The following is a 25,941-nucleotide window of genomic DNA, read 5'->3' on the forward strand; positions in this document are numbered from 1 at the left end:
GTGGAAGAAAACTGGTTGTTCCCCATGGTGACCTGGGTGTTGGTTTGAGAAGAAGAATGGTTGGCAGTTGGGATATTTCTGAGCATTGATTTTGGCACCTGTCTCTGACATTGGACCATAGGTTACTTGGGAGTAGGAACCATCAAACGCACCTCTGCCCACAGTCTAGCACAGGCCCTGGACACAGATCCTTTCCTCCTGACACACTCAGCACTGAGACAGTCCCATCCAACTTTGACTTTAAATTCCATCTCTATGCTGATTACTCCCAAATTTATGTCTCCAGCCTGGAACTGTCCCCTTAACTCTAGTATTTCTATCCATTTGCTACCTGGTGTCTCCTTTTAGATGTCGAACACTCATCTCAAACTTAAGATGTTCAAAACAGAGCTTCTGATCTACACTCTCCCCTGAATCTGATCCACCTGTCACCTTTCCAGTCTCATTTGGTGGCAACTCCGTCATTCCAGTTGCTCAGCAAAAACCATGGAGTCCTTCTGGGCTCCTCATTCTCTTACTCCTCTAATCCTGTTGGCTCCACGTTCAAAATATATCAATAATTTTTTTCAGTAACTTCACTGCTATCATCTTGGTTCTAAGCCACTAGAGTGGGCTGAATTATGGCCTCCCAAAATGATGTGTTCAAATCCTCACCTTTGGAACCTGTGAATGTGTACTTATTTGGAAAGAGGGACTTTGGAGATGTAATTGGGAAACTTAAGATGAGATCATCCTGGATTCAGGGTGGGCCCTGAATCCAAAGTCAGGTGTTCTTAGAAGAGAAGGGCAGTGGGGGGACCAGAATTATATGGACCCACGGAGAAAACCATAAGAAGATGGAGGCAGAGACCAGGGTGTTGTAGGCCCAAATCAAGGGATGCCTGGGGCCACCAGATGCTGGAAGAGGCAAGGAAGGATTCTCTTCTGGACCCTTTGGAGGGAGCACAGTCCTGTCGACCCCTTGAGGTGGGCCTTCTGGCCTCCAGAACTGGGAGAGAATGTTTATTGTTTCCAGCCACCTAGCTTATGGTAATTTGTTAGGCAGCCCTGGGAAGCTAACACAGTTGCTATAGTCTCTCACCTGGATCATTATCATGGCCTCCTAGTGGATCTTCCCATTTCCATCCTTACCTCCCTATGGTCCTTTCTCAATACACAAACTAAAGCAATCCTTTAAGACATAAGTCAGATCACCATACTCTACTCAAAACTTCCAGTGGCTCCAGATTTAACCCAAAAGCTAATTTTTTTTTTTTTTTACCACAGCTTGAAAGGCCCTATCTGACCCTTCCACTTGCCTGCCCACACTTTTTTCACTGACCCCTCTTCCTCCTTCTCTCCATCTTGCCTACCCCAGTCCAGCTACAAAGGCCTCTTCTCTGTTCCTTGAATGTACAAGGACCCTTGCCCTTTGTGTCTGGCCCTGGCCATTCCCTCTGCCTGAGAGGCCCTTCCCCAGGTGTCTGCTGCTCACTCTTGTGCCTCCCAGAAGTTCGTTCCAACCTCATCATATCAGAGAGGTCTAATGGGAACCACCTTTTTTAAAACAGAGCCCCCTGCATTCCTGCTTCGTAGTTGAGTCCTTAGCATTTGGAAGAGGACCTGACATGTAGTTGGGATTCAACAAACATTTGTTTTGTGAATGAGTAAATACATAGCTGCTAGTACACTTATTATTCATTTCCTCCCTATGTCATACATTCATATAATTCAAAATTCAAAAGGTACAGGAAGATTTACGGCAAAAATTCTTCCTCCAAACCCTATCCATCCAGTCCTACTTCAGTTCCTTTCCCTAAGGGCAACTGGTGGCAGTCTCTTTCCTGTCCTGCTAGACTTGATTATCTGTCTGTCTGTCTGTGTACCTCTATATATCTACCTACCTACCTACCTACCCATCAGTCCATCTCTGATTTTTACCTAATGCTAAAATTTGTTATTCGTGCTAGTATACCATATCGGCACCTAAGAACTTCCTCACTGCATTTTCCAGTGGCACCACATTCCATGGTGTGTATAAATCTTGAAATGATCTAACTGGCCTTCAATAAATGGACATTTAGGTTGCCCTCATTCCCTTGATATTCCCAACAATTCTGGTACATTGTACATAGGTTATTTTCATACTTGTGAATGTGTCACTGTAGTACAGTATGCTTTTTAAAATAGTTCAAAATGTACAGGAAGATTTACGGCAAAAATTCTTCCTCCAAACCCTATCCATCCAGTCCTACTTCAGTTCCTTTCCCTAAGGGCAACTGGTGGCAGTCTCTTTCCTGTCCTGCTAGACTTGATTATCTGTCTGTCTGTCTGTGTACCTCTATATATCTACCTACCTCCAGACATTTCAAATAAAATTTCCAGTCAACTTAGGGCCTGATTCCATGTTTGTTAGGGTAGAGTCCTCCCCATGCCTCTAGCCAATGTGGCCGTTTGTTGTCCACACTCCTCACGTCTCTTGGACTCATCCTGGGCAGGACTTGTGTTCAGAGTCAGCTCAGAGTAACAGCTGCAGTTCATTGGATGCTTTCTGGGCACGAGGCATTATATGCAGGACTTCACTTAAATCCACTTGATCTTCTGCTGGGGAGGAATTAGTAGCCCTATTTACAGTTGAAGAAACTGAGGTTCAGAGCGGTTAAGTAGTTTACTTGCCCAAGGTGACAAAAAGCAAGATTCTTTAGAATCAAAAGCAAGCTTCTTTTCCAGGTCTATTACCAGGATCTGGTCTTGTAATCACTGCATACTGAACCTCTCTGTGCTTCAACTGCCTCCATCTTAACACAGGGATAATGATAGGGATTATTTCATAACATTGTTTTGAGTTTTGGAAAGGAGTCGGCCAGGAATAGAATGGGTCAAAAACAGATGAGAAAAGAATTTGAGGCAGGTCCAGCGAACATTTGGGATACAGTGTTTCTCAACGTGTCATCAAGGGCCGCACACATTGGCATCACTTCGGGTGCTTACTTCACAGGCAGATTTTAGGGCTCTTTCCTAGATTTCTTCAGGACTGGAGCCTGGGAATCTACATTTTAAGCCAGCATCTAGGGGATTCTGATGCACATCGAGATGTGAGAATTTCCTCTCCTAGGGAGTGTGTGTGTGTGTGTGTGTGTGTGTGTGTGTGTGTGTGTGTGTGTGTAGCTCTATCTAGATAGGACTACTGTGGCCCTATCCTAAACCTCTCTTCACCTTTTCTCTGCACTCCCCCCACATGTCATGTTTTTCTCATCACAGCATAGCCAATAACCCATCCAAAAGTCATTCCTTAGATTCCAAACCCAGAAATCTGTGTATGCTTCTGATTTTTTTTTTTTTTTTTTTTTTTGCTAAAAAAACACAAAATAGTGATAGACAGCTGATGAATTATGTGAACCTTTGGTCTATATCTTAAAGGCATAGGAATCCACCTGGCCCCTGACCCACATCCCAATGCCTTTGCATCCCCACAGTCATCTTGGTCCCCTGAATTTTGGAACTGGCTCTTGATGACTCAGTACCTCTACAGACTCAGCAAGTGATGAAAATTTAAGTGAACAATACTCATTAACATTATGATCATGTGTGGCATTTCCTATTACTAAATGATCTTAGTACCCAGATATTATTCACTTAAATAATCAATCACTGTCAACAAATTACAGGATGTAGAAAATGAAATTAACAAAATGAACTATGGATGTAAAATTCATTTGAAATTCAATTTAGTGACATTTGGTTTCAACTAGTCTGCGCAACTGAACACCTTCCTCTTGCACAGAGTTTAAAAAAAAAATAATTAACCTTTTTACTGCTCAGTTGCTGTGGGCCGCAACAGTGTTATCACATGGCACTGATGGTTTGGGAGTGAAATAATTAAATGAGAACATGGGATGAGGGTATCAGGGCAGTCCTGGGGTTGCTTCTACTCCTGACTTGGGGCTGGGGTAACAAGAAGGGTCCAGGAGGTGGAAATGGGTTCACTTGCACTGAGACTTCCCCAGCCAGCAGCTGGTATTTCTGCATTGTCTCTGGGTTTTCAGAGGAACCTTCTCAAGACCCACCTCACATTCCAGAATCCTCATTCCCTATTCCACACACAGTGGTTTGCATTCTGCATTTCCTGCTGAGCCCCCGAAAAGCCAGCCCCTCCCCCACCACCCTATTTCCTTTCACGATTCTATGACTCCTTTTATCCAGTCACTCCAGCTGGAGAGAGAGAGTCATCTCAGACTCCCCATCCCGCCCCCCCCAACTCCTTTGCTCCCTCGAGGCAGTGATTCACGTCATCCCGTTACCCCACCAAGCCTTCTTCCCATGGAACCTGCCTCTTCCTCAAGCTGTCTGTGCCTGGGGCTGCCACAGCAGTCTGGGGCCCCATCTCCGCTCACTTCTCACCTCTGCATTGCTCCCTGCTGGTCTCCACCCCACAGCTCCCCCCCCACCCCCCCCGCACGCTTATAGATCCTGCCCCCACTGCCCACGCCATCAAGCCGGAGCCTAGCATCCATCATCCCTCCCCCCCCCCCCATGGCCTCACGGGCGTGGCCTCCCCACCTCTGCTCACCATGTACCCAGATTGCCCTTCAAACTGCAACCTCCTTGTCTCCAAACATGCTTTGCACTTTCCTGCCCTTACACCTTTGCTCATGCAAAAAAAAAAACTTTTCCATTTCTCTCAGTAAATTCCCAAGACCCAGCCGCAAACCGCACATTTGCTCTTAAGCCTTCCCAACTGCACTGCAGTCTCCAGAGATCAGTCTCCTTCCAACAGCTAAGGGCTTATTGTCTGGGGCACTCCTTTGGATCCTTAATAACTTGCTTTGGGATTTCCCTCCATGACTAGCTGTATGTACAATATATTCTTTTTTTTTTTTTTTTTCTAAGGAGGTTCCCAGGCTAGGGGTTGAATCAGAGCTGCAGCCACCGGCCTACACCACAGCCACGGCAATGCGGAATCCTTGTACAGTATATTCTTTAAAAGCAAGGACATGCCTTGTGGTCCCTGCTTCTCGCTTAACGGGTGAAGCCATTTCTAAGCCTTCTCTGGAAAAGGCTTCTCTGAAAAAGTTTCTTTTGTCTCCTTTGTCCAGAGCTGCCTTGAGTTGGACAGCTCAGATGTGCCAAGAGCAGGAAGCTGTTTCCTGGAGGGGTACGTGTGGTGGGCGCAGGCTGACAGGACTTCGGGGAGACAGACCTCCGATGGCAACCACAGCCTGTGCACAGGGGGCTCGCTCTGGGAAGCTGTCTCTTGTCAGCTATGCCTGAGATATTCTTGGTTCTGAACCATATCTCTAGCTGATCCAGATCACCCCATTATCTCTCCGGAGCTGCCGCATTGCTGGGGGAGGTGGTGAGGGGGCAGTGGTTCTGAGGGGCTGCAGATGGATGCAGCCTTCTGGCCTCCCTTCACCAGGAGCTGTGGGGAAATGTGACATTTTGAGATTAGGAAACCTCTATCCTTTACCGGCTGGGAGCAGAATTCTTTAGGAATCTGTGGAGAACCTCCATGAATTCTTAGGATTCTTTTCCAGAGTCCTGAAGGGGGTGGCCCAGATGAAGCACTTGTCCTTTCTCGGGTCTGAGGGTAGAAAGAAAACCTCACTCATCTGTGAGCTATAGCTTCCCTCCCCTCGATTCCAAAAGCCAAACCACTTCTCTCTGTATTACCACTCACTCAGCTAACATTTACGGGTACAGCACTCCACAGTTAACTCCATCTAACTTCCACAAAAACCTCTGAAGAAAAGTTGTTCCGGTTGTTCCCAGCCAGGATGCTTGGCCTCCTAATCAATAGAATTTGATGAGAGGTCAGGCAAGAAATTCAGACAAGGCTTTGTTCAGGATCCCTGCTGGAGCGAAGAATAACAAAAATAAGAAACAGTTTCCCTTGCTCCCTCACTGGTGAAGGGGGTGGGGGGAACCAGCTGGTTCCTTACACGGGATGAAGGTCAGGCTGGAGGGGTGGCTTAGGTGGCACAGGAGGCATGCAGAGAGTGAGTATCCTGCTTTGGCTCCCAACACCCTCCTTTTGCTCTTAGCTCTTCAGAAGTGACAGTTGGTCTTTTAGATATGGGTGTCCTGTGGTCCATAATTTGCCCCAAATGCCCGTTTGCATGAAGTTATTTTTAGTCCTTATAGTTTCTTTGTATTTGTGGCTTGCAGAGATGTTTGTCCAGGTGCAGTCACTGCAGCCACTGCAGCAGAGTCCCAGGCCCCAGGTCCCAGCCTGTCTCACCATTTTAGAAATGGGAAGTCTGAGGCTGGCGTTGCTGTGGCTGTGGCGTGACCCCTACCCTGGAAACTTCCATGTGCCACAGGTGCAACCCTAAAAAGAAGAAGAAAAAAAGAAACCAAGCTGAGTTGAAATCCCCCTTCTAACTACCACCCTGGCATGATTCCCAAACCAGCAGTTCTGAAACCCACTTTCCCCTGGGAAGCTTCTCCACCCCAGCCCCAACAAAGCCACCTAAATCACGAGATTGCTCCAATTATCCTTCACTTGTTTCTTTATGTTCTGTTTGAAATGATGGCAGCTGGTACCCCTCCTGACATGTGTGGTTATGAAGTGTGTGGATTTGGTGATCACGGTGCCACGTTCCCCACGAGCTGGCTCAGCGTTTGAGCTGGAGTCAGGCTGTCCAGAGGATGAGGCAGAAAACGACCGTCTAAATGGGTTTCAGGTCACTTTGGCCACTGAGCTACCCACAGCCCACAAACTCTTTGGGATACTCTTTGAGATAAAGCCAGCAAGGGAGGTCCCGCCTGGGCCCTTTCTTGGTTTGAACTTTGGGCTGAACATGTGCTGGGTGCCTCTGCCAAGAACTTTAAATCTCTCTGTGCCTCAGTGAAGTGACACCCTCCCTACTGTATTACTTGAGGTGTCAGTGAAATAAAGTGCGTTGAACTTAGCACATGGTCCAGTGACTTATGGGTTTTCCACAAATGTTGGTTTCTTTCAGATCCCGAATAAATAACGGGGTATAACCGTGGTTAGGAGAACAGGGTCCCAATAATGAACACATCTCAGGCAGCTCTGGTCTGATCTCTAGTGAGCAGGACCTGGGTCCCAGCCTCAGCTCTTAGCCTCTACTCCCTATGACTCCCAGCTGGTTTGTTCATCTGCAGTCCCTTCTGTACCCCAGCCTCAACACCATTCTTTCTGCAGAGGCAGAGAGAAATGGGAAAAAGGAAGGCAGGAATGGCCTCCCCACCAGCACCTTGAAGGATGCAGAGCCCCCCTAGCTCAGGGGATGCCTTCATACCTGCCTCCCCTGCTCATCTCACACTGGTGCTCCTCCTGACATGTATGGTTGTTGTGGGTTCTTCTCATGTTGATACAGACAACTTTGTGCTTTGCAGAGAAATAGAGCAGTAATCGGAGGGGAGTGGGGTCAAGGGAGATCTTTGTAAAAGGCTTTGTAAAAATGGGAGGTATGATTTTACACATTTACTGAAGGAAAATATCAAAAAGAAAAGTTGATGGGTGTTCCCATCGTGGCAGAGCAGAAATGAATCTGACTAGGAACCACGAGGTTGCAGGTTCGATCCCTGACCTTGCACAGTGGGTTAAGGATCCGGCATTGCCGTGAGCTGTGGTGTAGGTTGCAGACGCAGCTTGGATCCCAAGTTGCTGTGGCTCTGGCATAGACCAGTGGCTACAGCTCCGATTAGACCCCTAGCCTGGGAACCTCCATACGCTGTGGGTGTGGCACTAAAGAGCAAATAAACGAACAAAACAAAACAAAAAACAGTTGATGGAAGAGAGAAATCTTCCTCTGGGTCTGATTTTGCACTATTATCTGGCTTCCTTCATCCCCCTTAAATTTGAGGTTCCCTTTTCAACTTCCCTTTTTCATGTCAGTGACTCATTTATACTCAATAGAGGTGGTATGGTCCCGTGGGAAGGGCTTTGGAATTTGGGTTCAAATCTTGCTTCTGCCACTTATTGGCTGGGCAGTCTCTCTGGGCCACAATTTCCTCATTGTAAAATGGGAATAATAACATGACTCACCTCTCAAATTTGGTGTAAGGATTAAAGGAATAGCGTTTGGCCTGGAGGAGTGCTTACTAAGAGCTCGAAAATGATCGTTGCTGTTGCTATCATTGTTTTACCCCTTCCTGAGATGCACTGAGTCCCTTGCTAGGAGGAAACCATTGCTTTGGCATCAGCCGTGGTCCAGAGTATCAGATCCCGAGATGTGAGTGTGTACTTGTGTGCGCCGGGAGAGAGAACTAAAGACAAATCTAGATCTGGAGTTACACTCTCGCTCTACGTATTTATCCAACTGTTCCATTTTTCCCTTCTCACATCCACTTTTCTAAGATTTCACCCCTCAGCTGAAAGAAGTCACAAAAGAATAACTGGTGTTCCCAGGCTTTTAAAACACTTAAGCTTAAAACTCCAGACTCACCAGGGGCCCCTCTAGTTCTCTTTGAACCCTGGCTCATTCAGTGGGAAACAGGAGCAAGCAATGGGTGAGAGTCTATGAACCCCTGTTGGAGCAGCCATGGACCGTGGAGAACAGGGCTTCTCAAACTCCCAATACCCCCTGCAATCACCTGGGGAGCGTCTACCCCAGAGTTCTGATTAACTGATATGGGCCAGGGCGTAGGGACTGTAGAACCTCTCCAGATGATTCCACTGTACACCAGGGTTGAGACGCACTGGACAAGGGAGCTCACAAGCCTCCTAAAGGGGGTGATCTGCCCTCACCTGTGCTGCATTCAGACTAAGCCAAAGCCAGCCCTTCATGGGGTGGGGGGGAATGTCAGGAGACTGGCTCCTTCATTCATTTATTCAAACATTATCACCTCTAAGCACTTGCCCTTTGAGGCATTTAACCTTCTGTGATCACTTGCTTTTCTCTGTGAATTTCATGAGGGTAAAGACTCAGGCTTCCTTTCTTATTCCCAGTGCCTAAAGTGTTTAAGTGAGGGAATGGAGGTACTAGAAAAGGAGGTGGAGGAGTTCCCGTCGTGGCTCAGTGGTTAACAAATCCAACTAGGAACCATGAGGTTGCGGGTTCCATCTCTGCCCTTGCTCAGTGGGTTAAGGATCTGGCGTTGCCATGAGCTGTGGTGTAGGTCGAAGATGCGGCTCAGATCCCGCGTTGCTGTGGCTGTGGTGTAGGCCGGCGTCTACAGCTCTGATTAGACCCCTAGCCTGGGAACCTCCATATGCCGTGGGAGCGGCCTAAGAAATGGCAAAAAGACAAAAAAAATAAAATAAAATAAAATAAAAAAGAAAAGAAAAGGAGGTGGAGGAGGGAGGGAGGGAAGGAGGGAACAAATGAACAGTAGGACTCCAACCTCAGAAGGGAGGCAGTGTAACAGGGAGCACAGCATCAGGAGAAGATAGGTTTCCACACAGATCCCAGCTCTGCTCCTTAGTAGCTGTGCTGCTTTATGTAACTTACTCAATCTCTCTGAGCCCCACTTTCCTGATCAGGAAAATGAGGATAGTAAATCCCTGATAGTGCTGTTGCATGGGTAAGTTATATAATCCAGCCCAGGTGCTTTGCCTGGAGCATAGTCAAAGCTCAGTAGCAATTAGCTCTTATTAGAATGGACATGGGAACTGGTATTTGCACCTTTGTGGGCTTTCCCACGCTCCCCTCATTCCCTAACTCCTCTGGATCCTGGGTTTCCTGGCCCCTTAAGGAGAAGGTTCCGGGGACAGCCTGGTAAGCAGAGAGCTCCTTCCTCTGCCCTCTGAGCGCCAGACAGTGAGGCAACCTCCCCCTCAACCCTGGATGGGGCACCTCAGGGGAGCACTTGCTCTGCCTTTTCACCCCCTTTGCCACTTTGTGTTGGTTAGGGGGCAGGTGAAGGCAGCTGCTGTGACTGAGTCGCATCTGCCATAGCCTGTCAGCCCCAGTCGACTCACCCTGAGGGCAAATAGGGCTCCAGCTGATGAAAAGCTTAGTTGCAGCCTCCAGAGGCAGCCACACAGCTGCTGTCCTGGCCTTCTGGTCTTCCCTCTCGTCCCCCCTGCTCTAGCCCTCAGCGGGATCAGGGCAGGCAGCCCAGACCGAGGTGCCCTCCTCCAAAGATCAAGTTACTGAGCACATTCTCTGGCTCCACCTTGAAGCACATCAAAGACTCCAGCAAAGCAGGCTGCCTGGGGATGCGGAGGCAGCTGTCTTCTTGATATGATTCCAGGGTCGCTGGAAAAATCCCCAGAGCACCATATAGTTTCCTGCTAGAAGGCTGAAAATGCTGTGAGATACCCAATCTGATGATTTAAAGCAGCGATTCTCAAAGTGTGGGTCTCCCCTCAACCCCAGCAGCAGCAGCAGCATCTGAGAGCTCGTCAGAAATGCAGATTTTCAGGTCCCATTCCAGACTCCTGAATCAGGATCTGATGGAGGGTATATCTGGGTTTAATGCACCCTGCCGGTGAGTCTGACACATCAGTAACCCCACCGAAGGGAGGCTGTCACCTAGGAGGGCTAAAACTCAGCAATGTGAGAGCGAACAGGGGGAGTCTGGCTGGTACAGTCAGACAGACGTGGGACAGTCACTTAGCTCTGCCTTCTAGCTGCGTGGGCAAATTGCTTAGTCCCTTCCGCTTTCCTTGGCACCATTGTAAAATTCAGATGGTACAGCCATTCTCAGGGGCTGAAGATGAAATAAGATATGCAGAGTATTTGCACATAGTAAGTGCTTAATGGGCACTAATATCCTGCCCTCACCCTACCCTCACCTTTGCTCATGGAAGAGTCTGGGCCAAGTGTCTTGGCAGAGGAGAGGGTCACATAGATGGGGATTTGTGAATCACAGTGGTGTGGACCAGGAGTGAAAGACCACAGAAGTAGATGGGCTGCTGAGACAGAGAAGGAGGAGCAGAGAGGAGAATAAGGCACTCCCCTCAGGCTTCACCCCTCCTGTGCCTTCTGTTTTGCAGGGGGTGGCCCTGCAGGGCAGGGTCTACCTCCAGTGGCCCAGTCTCACTGCCATGCTTCCCAGATGCTGGGCGGGGCCGATTCTTGGCTTACCTTTCCCCTACTTCATTATAACCTCTTTCAAGTACGTGACTTAACAAAGCTAAAGTTTTCCTTTAGGGAGATGACTATTGGGAATATAGAAGTAGGGAGCTTTCCTATAGTTGATGCAGAGGCCACTCTGGAGACCCGACTCTCGCCCAGACATGGCTGGGGTCTCCCAAGGAGTCAAAAGGCAGGCAGCTGAGAGCATCCTAAGAAAGACCGATGTGCCCCCTGGAAAAGCAGATGCATGTCCCCCAGAGCAGCCCGCTTCCCTTTTCTTAAAGTTTTCCTACCACATCTTGAGCCTTTGATGGACAACAAATTAAGCTCTCAGTCTCACTAGGAAGGACCCCATGGCGTGGTTCTGGGATAACGATACCCCAATGTCCCTAGCTCTCCATTGCCAGGATTTCCAGGTTCAGTGTTTTAGCATTAACTTAAGGCATCGCTATTAGAACTCACATCTCCATTAAGCTATGTCCTGGGCCTGGGTAGTCAGTCTGTTTTTTTTATTTTGAGGGCTTTGTTTGTTTGTTTGTCTCTTTGTTTGCTTTTGCTTTTTTAGGGCCACACTCAGAGCATATGGAAGTTCCCAGGCTAGCAGTCGAACTAGAGCTACAGCTGCCAGCCTACGCCACAGCCACAGCAACACAGAATCTGAGCCAAGTTTGTGACCTATACCACAGGTCATGGCAATGCCAGATCCCCAACCCACTGAGCAAGGCCAGGGATCGGACCCACATCCTCATGGATCCTAGTCAGGTTCATTAACCGCTGAGCCACAAAGGGAACTCCCAGTCAGTCTGCATTCAGACCCTAGCTCTACCACTTGTCAGTTATTAGGTTCTGGATTAAATATTTAACCTCTTCAAACCTGGCTTTTTTTGTGAATAGAAATAGTGATTTGTGTGTGTGTGTGTACACTTATTAAAATTATAATCAAGGGTTAAAAATATGCAGCACTATTTGGGTTTCTAATGAACTTATTTCTTTAAAGTTACAAAAAGAGAGGAGGGAGTAAGCACTGAAAAGATGGCTGAGACCAAGAACGGCCAGCAGGTCTCGCATGGGTGGACTTGCAGGCACGGTCTGAACCCCGCACTGTCTGGCTTGTGAAGGATTCCAAGGCCGACACCAGTCTCTGCAGACAGAGTGTGTGACTGAATGGAAACGTCTGCTCTAATCTGGGCAGGGGGCCTGGCAGCACATGCCACCCACATTTGCCATCTCTGCTCTAGATGCCTCCTCCCAGAAGGCAAAAAGACAGGCCATGGACTCAGGCAATTACCTGCAGTAGAATTACTGAAGCTTCTACCTGGGATCTTCAAAGGCCTGCACAGAGTCACTCAGCCTCTTAATTGAACGCCTCTCCCAGTATCATTTTGGAAGGGTAGAGCCGTCCCCAGTCACCACGCACCTACCCTTGATCTTCATGATAAAAGTCCTTGCTGTCGACCTGCAGGAGAGGAGGGCTCTTTCTGTAGTGGCAGTAGACAGATGTCTGGTGATGCTGGCTTTGTCAGGGCGGGGTGTGGAGGTGAGGACTGGGGGTGGGGTGAGCATCCCTGGAGAACCCAAACTCCAGCCTTTTGGCTCTTTGGGAGATCACCTGTGGCTTTTGTGTGTTTCCCAGCTGGAGGTGGGTAAGGCGCACAGGTATTTTACATTATTAATCAGCTAGATCTTTTTTCCTTCCTAATAATCTCATCTCCCTACACAGCTATGGCAGCTCTTTGACAAGGGCTGCAGTGTATCCATGCAGCATGGAACATGCGAGTCAGCAGGGCAGGCCCACAGTCCCTGGGGACAGCTGGCACTGGGCGTGGAGCCCCTCGGAACTTTGAGGGGCCATGAAAAGGTTTTGATTTTAGTTTCTTTTAAAATTGCAAGAAAAGGAGTTCCGTCGTGGCTCAGTGGTTAACGAATCTGACTAGGAACCATGAGGTTGCAGGTTTGATCTCTGGCCTTGCTCAGTGGGTTGGGGATCCAGCGTTGCCGTGAGCTGTGGTGTAGGTTGCAGATGCGGCTCGGATCCGCATTGCTGTGGCTGTGGCATAGGTCGGGGCTACAGCTTCAATTAGACTCCTAGCCTGGGAACCTCCATATGCCAGGGGAGCGGCCCAAGAAATGGCAAAAAGACAAAAAATAAAATAAAATAATAAAATAAAATCGCAAGAAAAAATGAATATATAATATAATAAAGGATATAGAATAATGAATCCAGCCAAGATTACATTTGTCTTTATACTGATGCAATCATAAGATAGGATGTTTAATATCTTGTATGGTAGAAGGAGGTGTAAGTGCCTAGGGCCCTGCATCCGGGGGTGTGGAAGAGATTTGAATGGGGTCTGGAGACAAAGCTGCCATCCCACCTCAAACCCTGCTGACCCCATGACCTTGAGCAAGTCATTCACCTTGGGATGCAGTTTTCTTGTGATCCAGTGACTATAAGTGCAGGAGAGGACTGAGGGCCTCTCTTCTCCCCTTCCTCTTGGTCCCAGTTCTAAGGAGATGCCTGTGACCTGTGCGAACATGTAAACATGCACTGGGTGTGGAAAGGTCAGAATCTCCTTACCTAGAAGGAAAGTGGGCACCCAAGTGCTCCATGAACAGGCAGCTCCTGAGGACAGGTGAGTGTTTCCAGGAACCCCTCATATCCCCAAGGCAGTCAGCATCTGTCCTGTTTCTGACAAATAAATTAGGGAAAGGCTATATGAGTAAGCTGGGCCTTTCAGTGATTGCAGGGACTCCAGGGAAACAGAAACCTTCAGGGACCCGCATGACACTGGCCAGAGTGCCAGGCTGGCTTCCAGAATAACCCAGGGAGCAGCAGGGGATGGAGAGGGAGGTGGGGGGGCCTCCAGATCTGAGAGGCTTGGCCAACCTGCAGACCAGGGAGTCGTCCTGCTCTGTGGGGTACCTAAGCTGAGATGAAGAGCTGAAGCATCTAGAAGTCGATTTTTCAAGAGTAGGCTTTGGGCAAGTTAGGGAATAGGAAAATGGGGATGTTTGATCAGGGTCTGCTGTTCTGGAGTGTGATACAACCCATTCCTTTTTCCCAGGGAATCACCACAGAATCAATATGACTTACCCCAGTGCTGGGGGTTGTGTTTTGATGATCTCACTGACTGATTAATCGAAGTACTATGTTATGTTAGTTTCTGGTGTATAGCAAAGTGATATAGAAAATATATATATTCTTTTTCAGATTGTTTGCCATTTAGTTTATTATAAGATATTGAATATAGTTCCCTGTGCTATATAGTAGCACCTTGTGGATTATCTATTTTATACATAGTAGTTTGTGCCTGCAAAATCTCAAACTCCTAATTTATTCCTCCCCTATTTCTCACTTGGTAACCATACATTTGTTTTCTGTCTGTGAGTCTGTTTCTGTTTTGTAAATAAGTTCATTTGTATCACTTTTTAGACTCCACATATAAGTGATATCATGTGGTATTTGTCTTTCTCTGACTTACTTCACTTAGTATGAGAATCTCTAGGTCCATCCATGTTGCTGCAAATGGCATTATTTCATTCTTTTTATGACTAAGTAGTATTCCATTGTATATATATGCCACATCTTCTTTACCCATTGCTCTGTCAATGGATATTTAGGTTGCATCTATGTCTCAACTATTGTAAATGGTGCTGCTACGAACATTGGAGTGCATTGCCTTTTCAAATTAGCATTTTTCTCCAGATATATCCCCAGGAGTGGGATGGCTGGATCATATGGCAACGCATTTCTAGTTTTTTGAGGAATCTCCATAGTGGCTGCACCAATTTACATTCCAGGAGGGGATTGTAAAGAGAGGAGAGTTTGTGTGCTACTGGGAATGATGGAGAGAATGAGCCCTGAGGATACTGGAGAGCTGGGTAGTCACCAGAGTGGAGTCACCAAGAGGAGAGAAAGGATGGCTCCAGTGCCCTGTTGGCTGGAGGGTTGGTTTTTGACAAGAGCAAGTCCACTTGCATTGCAGTAGGAGGGACGATGAGAGTGTGTATACAGATGGAAGTTCTTAGATCTGGTGGAGAGAGGATAAGAGAGGTAATGTCTGAGGAAGAGTTTCTAATCTCTCAAACAAGGTGAGAAGTATGGGAAAGTGACTTAACTAAAGAAATAATGTAGGATTTCATTTGGATAGAAAAAAAGTTTGGAAGACTCGCTCATTAAAATGAGATTTGGGGAGTTCCCATTGTGGCTCAGTGGTAATGAACCCAACTAATATCCGGCAGGACATGGGTTCAATCCCTGGCTCCACTCAGTGGGTTAAGGATCCAGCATTGCTGTGGCTATGGCATAGGCTACAGGTGCAGCCCTTAAAAAAAAGAGAGAGAGAGAGATTTGGGGTGATTTTTCTTTTTTCTTTATTTCTAATGTACAATTCCTAATTTTCTTCCAATGAGTCTAGATTAAATATCCAACAAAAGTAATTTTTCACTCTGAAAAAGGTATATATCCTGGTGCTGAGCCTAAAGCCTCAGCCAGCTGTTCCTGGGTGTGTATATTCCCTAGAGGTGATAGATGGGATGAAAGGGAGAGGCCGTGGGCCTGTTTTGGGAGAGATGGGATAGTTGGAATCAAGGTAATGCCCCAGGCACAGACAGCTTCAAACAATAATCATCATGCTTTGGATAAACACCAGGAGCAAATGCGTCGCCAGCCAGCAAAGCCTTAGGTGCCTGGGGACTTGGGGAGCTTGTGGAGATGGGGGGGTGGGGACTAATTTCCTCCTTGAAAGATACAACTCCTATTCCTGGAGTCTCTGGACGGGCACACGCTTGTTGGAGAATAGTACGCTTTTGGAGTTCCATGGGGAGAGAGCCAAATGCCCGTGGAAGCATCATAAAGTCATAGAATCTCAGGGAGTTCCTGTGATGGCTCCACAGTAACAAACCTGACTAGTATCCATGAGGACGCAGATTTGATCCCTGGTCTCACTCAGTGGGTTAAGGATCTGGTGTTGCCATGAGCTGTGGTGTAGGTCACAGACGTGGCTCAGATTTGGCATTGCTGTGGCTGTGGCGTAGGCCAGAAGCTGCAGCTCCTTATCAACCCCTAGCCTGGGAACTTGCATAGGCTGCAGGTGCAACCCTAAAAAGCAGGAAAAAAAAAATCCTAGAATTTCAGAGCTGGAAGGCAACTCAGGGGTCTTGAGAGTCTCAAAGGGTAGTTCTTAAACCATCTTCCTCAGAACTAGCAGAACCCAGGACCCTGAGTTATTAGAAAGCCCCCGACCTGGGTGATACCGATGGCAGGAGAGTTTGGAACCCAGAACTCTGATCTAAGTCCCTGTCATATGATTGAAGAACAATCTGAGACAGTAGGTGATTGGCTGAGAAGCAGGGCTACCTACCCAGGCCTCCTCAAAGCGAGGTCTTTCCTCTACCCAGTACCAAGCCCTTTTCTCACGCCCTTCCTCCCAAATGAGTCTCCCCTGTCTCTCCTCTTTGCTCCTCCAAGTCCTGCTCAACCTTCAGGGTCCAGCTTAAGTCACCCTCTCATCACTAACATTCTACTAACATTCTAGAACAACTGACCTCTCCCTGCCTGAGCCTCTGCAGCCTGGACTGTCTGCCAGACATAATTCATCCCGGACGCCAGCTTTGGGTCTTTTGATCCTTTCTCTGCAATCAAGTCGGCCTACTCTCTGCCCAGTGAGGACGAGCATTGTTTTTCTTTTCCTCCATGGTCCCTTTGCCCTCCAGAGTGCTGGGCGCACGGTAAGGAAGGGGAAGGCCATGGGGACAGGGAACTGGACTGGTCTTCAGGAGGCCACTCCCATGATGTGACAGCCAATCACCGGCCCCCGCCTCAGTTTCCTCGTCAGTAAAATGGGGTGAGTGAATGAGGTCCGTGGTTTATCAACTTAAAAAAATTATATAGCACTAGAACCCTTCCGTGCAATTGGAGTCTGCACCCTAATGTATAAACCCAATGAAAGAGGGGTGCTGTGGCTGAAGCAGGGGTGGGATACTCAGCCCCCCCTTCACCACACTGGCCATGTGACTTAACACCCGTGAAAGGCCCCCCAGCTGACCTCTTGCACCTGCTAAAGCTCTACATGCCGAGTGTTGTTTCACAAATACTCACGATCAGCCAATTGGTTTAATTTCAGCCGGGCCTTTCCTGCCGCCACGTTGAAATATTCTGTTCCTTGGCCCTCTGCCCAGCAATATCTGGACATTCCATTCTATTCCATTCCTTGCACACAGAGCTGCCCAGCTGGACCCTGGAATGCTGCCCTGTCCCTCGTGGGGAGGGAGGCCTCCACGTCAGGGCACGGCTGATGAGTTTTCACCATATTTACCTTGAGACTTGGGACTCCCTGGGGAGGAAAAAGCTGCCTTGAGATCCCCCTCGTAAGCTATCCGATGAGTAGCTGCTTTTCTCTAAGCTCCTCGGATGAGAGCTGTCAGAGGAGATTTCCTAGCTGAAATCTACTCTCTCTGAAGCTGGGGCCCAGACACTCCCACACTCTCCCAGTGACTCTGCCATCCTTTCCTTCCCAGCCCAGCATTTCACTTACTAGCCATAGACCCTCAGGGGAACCCCCACTCCTTGAGCCTTGGCGCCCTCATCTATGAAACTGAGATAACAACATCTACCTTGTAAAGCTGTTGTTTATCTGGTACACACAAATAACAGATGCACGTTCAGATCCATCTGAAGCAACTGGTGTAAAACCACTGCCCTAAACCCCTGCATTTCCCTCTCTCCCAAACACCCTGGCCACCCCTTTCTGGGACCCTCAGAATGTCCATAGCATCAGCAACCTGAAGGTTGTGTCTGACCCAGCAAGAGCTGCAGACCCAGTTCCAAAAATGTGGGCAGGATCAGTGCTAAGAGGTTGGTGTCCTCCCCTTCCTGGGTTGTTACATATTTTGGTTACACTCCTGGCTGTGGTGATGCAAGATAATGCATGTACAGCACCCAGCTCTTGAGTTCCTGGGCACCAGAAAAATAGTTGTTTTTATAATCCTCATACTTCACAGCACTGGGCCTCCTAAGTTTGTTTTCCTCAGTCAAAGCCAAGTCAAAATGTATCCTCTTTCATGCTTTCAAACCCCCCAACCTTGTTTCCTCTATGAAGAACTGAGGCTTAGAAGTGGGTGCCTTGTTTGTGTGTTGCTTTTTAAATAGTCTTAGGTCTCCATGTGGTTTTATGACTATTTCCTTTGTGGGCTGGTTTCTGATCAGATAAGGTGAAAGGAGGTGAAGCCATTTTGTAAAGAGTGAAATGGTACAGGAGGGGCGGTCCTTAGCCTTTGGTCTCCACTGGAATATGTCCAGGGCTGGAACCCACCCCACAGTGTATGTTCAACAGCCAAAGTTGTTGGCTCACTTCACAGAAACCTATCCTGAGGATTGAGCTCATCCATCTGACTCGCTGAGCTTTGCGGCCAAGCACACCCCTTGCAGTACTACATTGCATGCTTTTTGGTGCTTGTAGCTGGTTGAATGGTGGCCCCCTAAAGATGTTGATTGTATGTCTCCACCTGTTAGACTATAAACTGCACTGGGGCAAGAATATTTGTCTTGCTTATTCACTGAGGTGTTCCAAATGCCCAGAAGAATGTCAGGGACATGGTAGTTGCTTAGTGAATATTTTCTGACTGACTTAAGTTGGTTCAACAATTTTTACTGGCAAGAAGGGAGAAAGGCTTAGTGTAGAACACATTTTTTCCCTGTAAGGGGATATTGGAAGCTGCAAACATGTATCCACACCCATCCCAGGAACCAGACTTAGTCACATGGTCATATCTGACTGCAAAGGAGGCTGGTAAATGTAGTCTTTATTGTGAGGGTTATGCAATCAACTGCATCTTGCAAATCTAGTACTAGTGGGAAAAGAAGAGAATGGTTTTGAGTCTCTACTCAAAATGATGGCCGACTAAAGATTTTACATTTCTTCTAATAAGCCCCTGGATGATTCCAATGCAGGGGAGACAGGAGCCACCGCCCCCCAACACACACCCCCCAAAAAAACCCCATCAATTTCACAAATTGTTTAAAGCAAAATTCAGAGAAAGATTGTTCTGTTCAGTAGAACTCTCAGGTTACAGATGAGAAAACTGAGACCTAGAAAGGGACTTGTCCAAGGATACTTAATAAGAGACAAACCTAGTGTGCCTAATTCCAAACAGAATCCTTCTTCCCATCTCACCATGCCACTTGCCCTAAAAGGTGGAACCAGTAACAACTGTGATACTTTAAGCCAAGGATCCTCAGTGGTAGGACTTCAGCATCAGCACTATTCAGAGACTTGCTAGAAATGCAGATTATCAGGAAATTATCATGTCCCATCCCAGACCTGGGTAAGGCAGATAAATTTGTTTTAACAGTCTTCTGAATGATTCTGATGCATGAAATTTGCTTGTGATAAAGAAATGAATCTCTAATTGAGCAATTTTCAGAACACAGGCAGTTTTGGAGATTTTTTTCTTAGAGACTCCTTAAATAGCTTGTCCTAATCTGAGGCATCATTTAGGGGCCTGGCGAATGAAGGGCCATTAAGAGAAACAAAACCAAGACTTCAAGAAGGTGTCTTCTAATGGGTGGAGTGGTTTCTAAGGACCAGGGAGGCCTATGGTTCAGGCCCAGAGCTCTGGAGGTGGTTCAGGCAAGGAGCATTCTGGTCAGGAACAAGCCAGCATCTAGTTCCATCTCCTCGGCAACCCAGATCCATACCCTATGACTCCTGTGCTTTCCGGAGTATCCAAAGATGTCAGTTTCTTTTTCTCCCAGTTTTTACAAGCCAACTCCTTTCTCTCCAGATTTTTTTTTTTTTTTTTTTTTTTGTCTTTCTGTCTTTTTGCCATTTTTTGGGCCGCTCCTGCGGCATATAGAGGTTCCCAGGCTAGGGGTCCAATCGGAGCTGTAGCCGCCAGCCTATGCCAGAGCCACAGCAACACAGGATCCAAGCCACGTCTGCAACCTGCACCACAGCTCACAGCAACACTGGATCATTAAACCACTTAGCAAGGTCAGGGATCGAACCCGCAACCTCATGGTTCCTAGTCGGATTCGTTAACCACTGCGCCATGACGGGAACTCCTCTCCAGGTTTTTGCAGTTCCTTCTTGTCTTCTGTTTCTTTTCCCCACTGCCTTTTAAAAAAATGTATCTTTATACTTGGAGAGAAACCTCTATTCTGTCCTTTTCAACAAATATTAGCAAATTAGAAGGAGAAGGTGACTTAAGTCTGGGGCTCCTCGGGGCTTCCAGTCATTGGGTTGGGATCTACCTGACCCATCCAACTGCAGAAAGTCCTTGGCTGACTCTAATCCTAATAACCCTACTCTGGGCTCCAGGACACTCCTGCCATGACTGGTCACCTAACCCCATTAGTCCTTAGCTTCCCCAATCATTAAATGAAGAAGCTTATTTTGTGTTTTGTAGCACTGATGATGGACACACCAGATATATGGATAGAAGGCCTCAAAGGGGTGACACTGGTGACAGCACATCTAGAGTGCTGATTAGTTACCCAGGAAGGATGCCATAGCCTAATGGACCCAACCCACAAATATGAGTGAGGAGCCACCAATTTAAAGAAAACAGAATTATCGGGAGAGTTTGGTCAGCATTTAATTTAGCCCTGCCCTAATGATTTTAGGAAATCAGGTTAAAAAAGAAAAAAAAAAAAAAAAGACAAGACCTGGCCAACAAGCTCAAGGGTCATATGGTTGACCCATGATAGGTCATAGATAGTTATGGCCTATTAGTCCATCCATCCATCCATCCACCCACTTATTGTATGGCTCATCTTCTTCCAAAAATTTATATCAAAACTGAAAGCTATTACTTCGTTACCACAAGACATTTTATTATGCTGAGAGAGCAGGGAGGGAAGAGGGGGATAAAAAGAGGAGGAAATAGAAGCTAGAGTGACTGACAGGGAGCTAAGAGGGGAAAAAGAAAGAAAATACCATCCCTCTCCAGCAAAGATCCATTTACTAAGCAAACAACCCTTTCCCTTTTTCACTGGCTCTGTTCTAAAAAGGCCTCTGCTGAGCAGTATCGATTGGGGAACTCGGCCCTGGCCCCCCTGCCAGGCAAATCCATAAGGCAGCACCAGTACTCACAGGAACTGGTTTTTCAGGCCCTGCTAGAGCAGGAACCCAGCAGGATCTTGGCAGAAGCCAGTCTGGGCCTAAGTGTGCCTGAGGAGAGGGAGACCAAAGTAAGATCAAAGGAACAAGGGTGGAGTTGACCTTCATTTCCTTGGATGCTCTGGCCCAGGACTAGGCCCCCTTCCCTTATGAGCTGGCCCGGGGGCCTTGTGCCCGGCTCACGGAAAGGGCTGTCAGTCAGCCGGCCAGTCACCTGACCAACAGGTCTGTCTTCACTGAGTATTCCTCTGCGTGCCCTGGGAACACAACCCAGCTGAGGTGCTTGACCACCGCCTTGAGGACTTTGTTAGAGAGAAAATGTTGTGACATATTCTAAAAAGTAAGCCACTCTTGAGAGCAGACCAGTGACTTCAAATATTAAAGGAAGAAAGGAGGAACAGGGTATGACTGTTTTTCTTTTTTTTTTTTTTTTTTTTTTTTTTTTTTTTGTCTTTTTGCTATTTCTTTGGGCTGCTCCCGCGGCATATGGAGGTTCCCAGGCTAGGGGTCGAATTGGAGCTGTAGCCCCTGGCCTACGCCAGAGCCACAGCAACGCAGGATCCGAGCCGCGTCTGCAACCTACACTACAGCTCACGGCAACGCCGGATCGTTAACCCACTGAGCAAGGGCAGGGACCGAACCCGCAACCTCATGGTTCCTAGTCGGATTCGTTAACCACTGCACCACGACGGGAACTCCTATGACTGTTTTTCTTGACAGATATCATTAGCAGAGCTAACTCAATGGCAGGAAGCAAAATTCAAGGGTCCTGAAATTAAAAATTTGGAAAGCAGGAGTTCCCGTCACGGCTCAGTGGAAAGGAATCTGACTAGTATCCATGGGGATGCAGGTTCAATCCCTGGCCTCACTCAGTGGGTTAAGGATCTGGTGTTGCCATGAGCTGTGGTGTAGGTCACAGATGTGGCTCAGATCCTGCATTGCTGTGTTTGTGGTGTAGGCCAGCAGCTACAGTTACGAGTTGACCCCCAGCCTGGGAATCTCCATGTGTGGTGGGTGCAGCCCTAAAAAGACAAAAAAAAAAAAATTGTAAAGCAAAGTCTTCTTCATGAATAGCATAAGGAAACCAGCAGGGCAAGGGCATTCCCAAAAGTGGCCTCTGAGGAAGGCAGACTTGGTATGCTTAAGGGCCACTCAGAGCAGGGCATGCAAGGGCAGAGCTGGACAATAAAGCATGTTTGGGGCACAGGATCATGGCCCACTCTGGAGCCAAGGCTGCCCCATATTTTGGGGCCTGGGAAAAGGATGGTGGCTGTGGGCATGGACTACTATTAACTCACATGGGTACAGTGCTGAATAGGGAGGTACCGTTCTTCTTCCCTTTTTACAGATAAGGAAACCAAGGTACAGAGAGATTAACTAGCCCAAGGTCACCCAGCAAATGAATGGTAGAGCTGCCATCTGAATCCAGCATCCTTGGTCCCAGACCCAGAGTTCTTAGCCACTCTGTGATCCTGGCTCCATCAGAATGAGTAAGACAGGGAGCCGGGGTATGAGGAAGACGATGCTTCCAGGTTGGGACCTGTGGGCTTGAGGCAGAAGGATCCACCTGGCAACTGGTGATGCTTCCTGGGGTTTCAGAGAGCTACGGCTATTGTGGGGAACAGGGGTACTGAGGAGGGTTTCTGGGCTGTCTGCCCACCCTCTCCTTATTCTGGGGGAGGCAGGAGTGACTCTTGGTTTGCTTCTAATCAGGTCTCCAGGACAAGGTTTTATATATATATAAAACAAGATAGGGGCTAGAGATAGAAGATAGATATGGAGGGAGGGTGGCAATATATACATACAGTCAGCGGTATATCTTCCCTTCTCTCTCGGCTAAATACAAAGGCAGAAGTCTTTATGCTGATTCGATCAATGACCAGTCAGGCCATTCTTTTCATCCACACAAAAAAATCAATTAGTCAGTCTGAACCAACAAAGAGGAGCAACAGGACAGCCCAAGTGATGAAACTCACTTCTGGGAAAGCCTCTGCTGTGTAGTTATTCATTTAACCTTCAAACCAACCCTGTGACGTAGATACTACTGTTATATCCACTTTAATAGGCTGACACATTTTCTAAGCACAAAGGCTTTTTAGGTAAGAGAGGCCTTGGCCAAGGCGCAGAACACCAGGGTTTTACACCAGCCCTTTCTGCTGACGAGCCTGTGATGCCAAGTCTCAGTCTTTTCCCCTGTAAAATCGGAGCAGGGGCTGAAGCACAGCATTGCTAAAGCTCCAGCATTGCTAAAGTTCCTTTCTGCTAAACCTCTTTGATTCAGGTACCCGCTGGACCTTGTTTTTCCATTGGCTTCCTGGGCCCAGGCTGGCTGCAACACTTCTCCCCACAGCTGCTCCTCACCCAGCAGGCACAGCTTGTGGCTTCTACCTGAGATGTGCCCTCTCACCCAACCCCAGAGCCTTCAGTGAGCATCTGTCATTGCTTTTCGCTTCTTGGTGTGACACTGAAGAGGCATTGGCACCCTGCGGTGCCTTCCCGAAAGGCAGAGCTCTTCCGGGGCTGGCTGGGGAGAGGGATGGGACCTGGCAGATGGCAAGCAGAGCTGCCTGTCCCCAGGCCCTTGGGTGGCTGTCATCTGCCACCCTCACTCCGGCTGTGATCTGGGCTGGTACACCCACTCTTGCAGCCTGGCCGGTTGGCCAAATGGCCTTTATGGACAAAGAGCACTGAGACGTGGTTTTACACTCCTCATCGCTTTTGATTTTGAGTTGGCATTTCCATTTGGTTGAATGAGGAAATTCAGATTCTCTTTTGCTTCCGACACTCCCTGGCACTGAATCAGGATCCAAAGAGGCTCGCTGGCTCTCTGCCCTGCTCCCAGGTGTCGGAAGGCTTGTGCAGCAGGGCAGAGTCCCTGTCAGGGAGGAGGGGAGTCTTGCCATAGTACTCTGGTATCGAGAGAGCTGCAGGCCTGGACTCTGGACCTGGCTCTGCCTTCTCCTGCCCCTCTCAGAGATCAGAGCGTGGCATGGGGGTGGGGTGGAGCAGGTGACCTCAGAGGCTCTTTCCGGGTCCCAAACCTCTTCCTCTACATCAGAGTTGGCACATCACAGCCCACGGGCCAAACCCGGCCAGCTGTCTGTTTTTGTAAATAAAGTTTTATGGGAACACAGCCATGCCCATTTGTGGTAGCTGCTTTCCTGCTACAGAGTTGAACAGTTATAACAGAGACCATATGCAGCCTACCAGGCCTAAAATATTTACTATCTGGCCCTTGACAGAAAAAAGTCTGCTGAGCCTTCTTCTCTGTAACAGTTGTTACATTCACAGGGGTTCGTTGTCGGAAATGCCTGCTGTTCTCCGTTTAGCCAAGGCCATATAATCATACAGTTCTCTTGTGGCCAGAGGTGTTTCAGAGCTCAGAACTATTCGGAGTTTGGTATGTGAACACGTTATATGGTGGGGTCTGAGGCAGCATGCCATGATCAAGCCCACTATTTTTTCATACAGTGAAATATATGACTATTCCTACTTTGTGGGATAAATAAGTTCACCCACAGGTTCCCGTTAATTCAGGCCGGGTTGTACCACAAATTTGTCTGGTCAGGTCAGGTAGGGCTGCAAAATGAGTTACAAAAATCACTTTGGGTTCTCAGAGCCTCAGGGATATCAGAATTGCTGCTAAGGTGTCCTGTTGTCATTCTGGCACTTTATTGGGCACTCGTGGAGGCAGGGAGTTGCCAGGACCACAGTCCTAGGAGGGCATATGATCATCCTATTTGGTAGATTACGAAACTGAGACACAGAAAAGACATGTGGTCAAGGTTACCCAGCCAGTAAGGGACAGAGGCCAGACCCCAGACCAGCTTTTCTCTGCATTTTCATCCAAGTCTATTTTAAGACCCCGATTTTACCCCCTGTCCCCTGCTACTTTTCTTGAAGGCTTCCCTGAGAATGCAGGTCTACATTTACTTCTGTAAAAAAGACTTGATAAATCTTTTTCTTTTGCCTCAAAATCCAGCTCTTTATTCTGAGCTGCGGGGTGTGGGTGTGCCTGGATGGTCTCGCATCTCTGAGAGGGCAGGGTCTGAGAATTCTGTCTTGTTTTCTCTTCTCCACAGTGACTGGCACTGCCCTGAGGGCTCATGCATCTGTGAGAACCCATTGTGATTGAAGAAAGTAGCTGACCTGGGCTATAATCCCACTTCCTGCCCCAGAGGGGCGTGGAATAAGGGAATTAGCTGGTGTGTGTTCTGGAGTAGGGTAGACATGAGAGCAGTCTCTAATGCCTTTTGTGGCACCTTAACACTCTTACTTGAAGTGGCTAGACTTGGAGATAAATAAATGTGGAATTAAAGCCTTTGTGCAACATGCTTTATTAAACTGCGAAGTGACACAGGAAAGCTACAGGTGTAAAAACCAGCTACTGCACACAGACACATTTATGGTCAAGGACAGCCGGGAGTCAAAGGTGACCTGCCACCGTGATTGGTGTCAGCAAGGACAGAGACTGCATTTAAGAAAAGCATTTGGCTGAATCTCCTGGCTGAGTGCTCCTATGGGGCTTGGGTAACTCTGATGAATATGTGCGTTTTGAGATGATCAGGAGTCAGTCTGATTATCTATCTCATCTAAAGATGCCTTTGGGGGCCATTAACCCTTTCTCAGGTTGGTGAAGGCCAACCCTTTATGAGGAGGGGGACCTGGGCCATATCCCCATAGTCTTCATCATTACCAGCCATCATCATTGCCAGGTGAGTTACTGAAATGTCTGCTGATGTGTGGCGCTTGGATAAAGTTCTGTCTAGGATAAGACCCAAATCCTCATCACCGTGCTCAATGGTCCTGTGGTCCATCCCATTTTCAGCCTAAGCACTAGGAGACAT

General features: G+C 47.8%; 1 long non-coding RNA gene across 1 annotated transcript in view; it reads left to right on the forward strand.

Moving 5' to 3' along the window:
* The window catches only part of LOC102161781, a 45,264-nt gene extending 19,623 nt beyond the window's left edge, over positions 1-25,641 (forward strand). The window contains exon 4 of the long non-coding RNA XR_002346378.1: positions 25,177-25,641. This is a non-coding gene — a long non-coding RNA (uncharacterized LOC102161781). The remainder of the gene's footprint in view (positions 1-25,176) is intronic.

Source organism: Sus scrofa, chromosome 1 (genome assembly GCF_000003025.6).
Source record: "Sus scrofa isolate TJ Tabasco breed Duroc chromosome 1, Sscrofa11.1, whole genome shotgun sequence".
Classification (NCBI taxonomy): Eukaryota; Metazoa; Chordata; class Mammalia; order Artiodactyla; family Suidae; genus Sus; species Sus scrofa.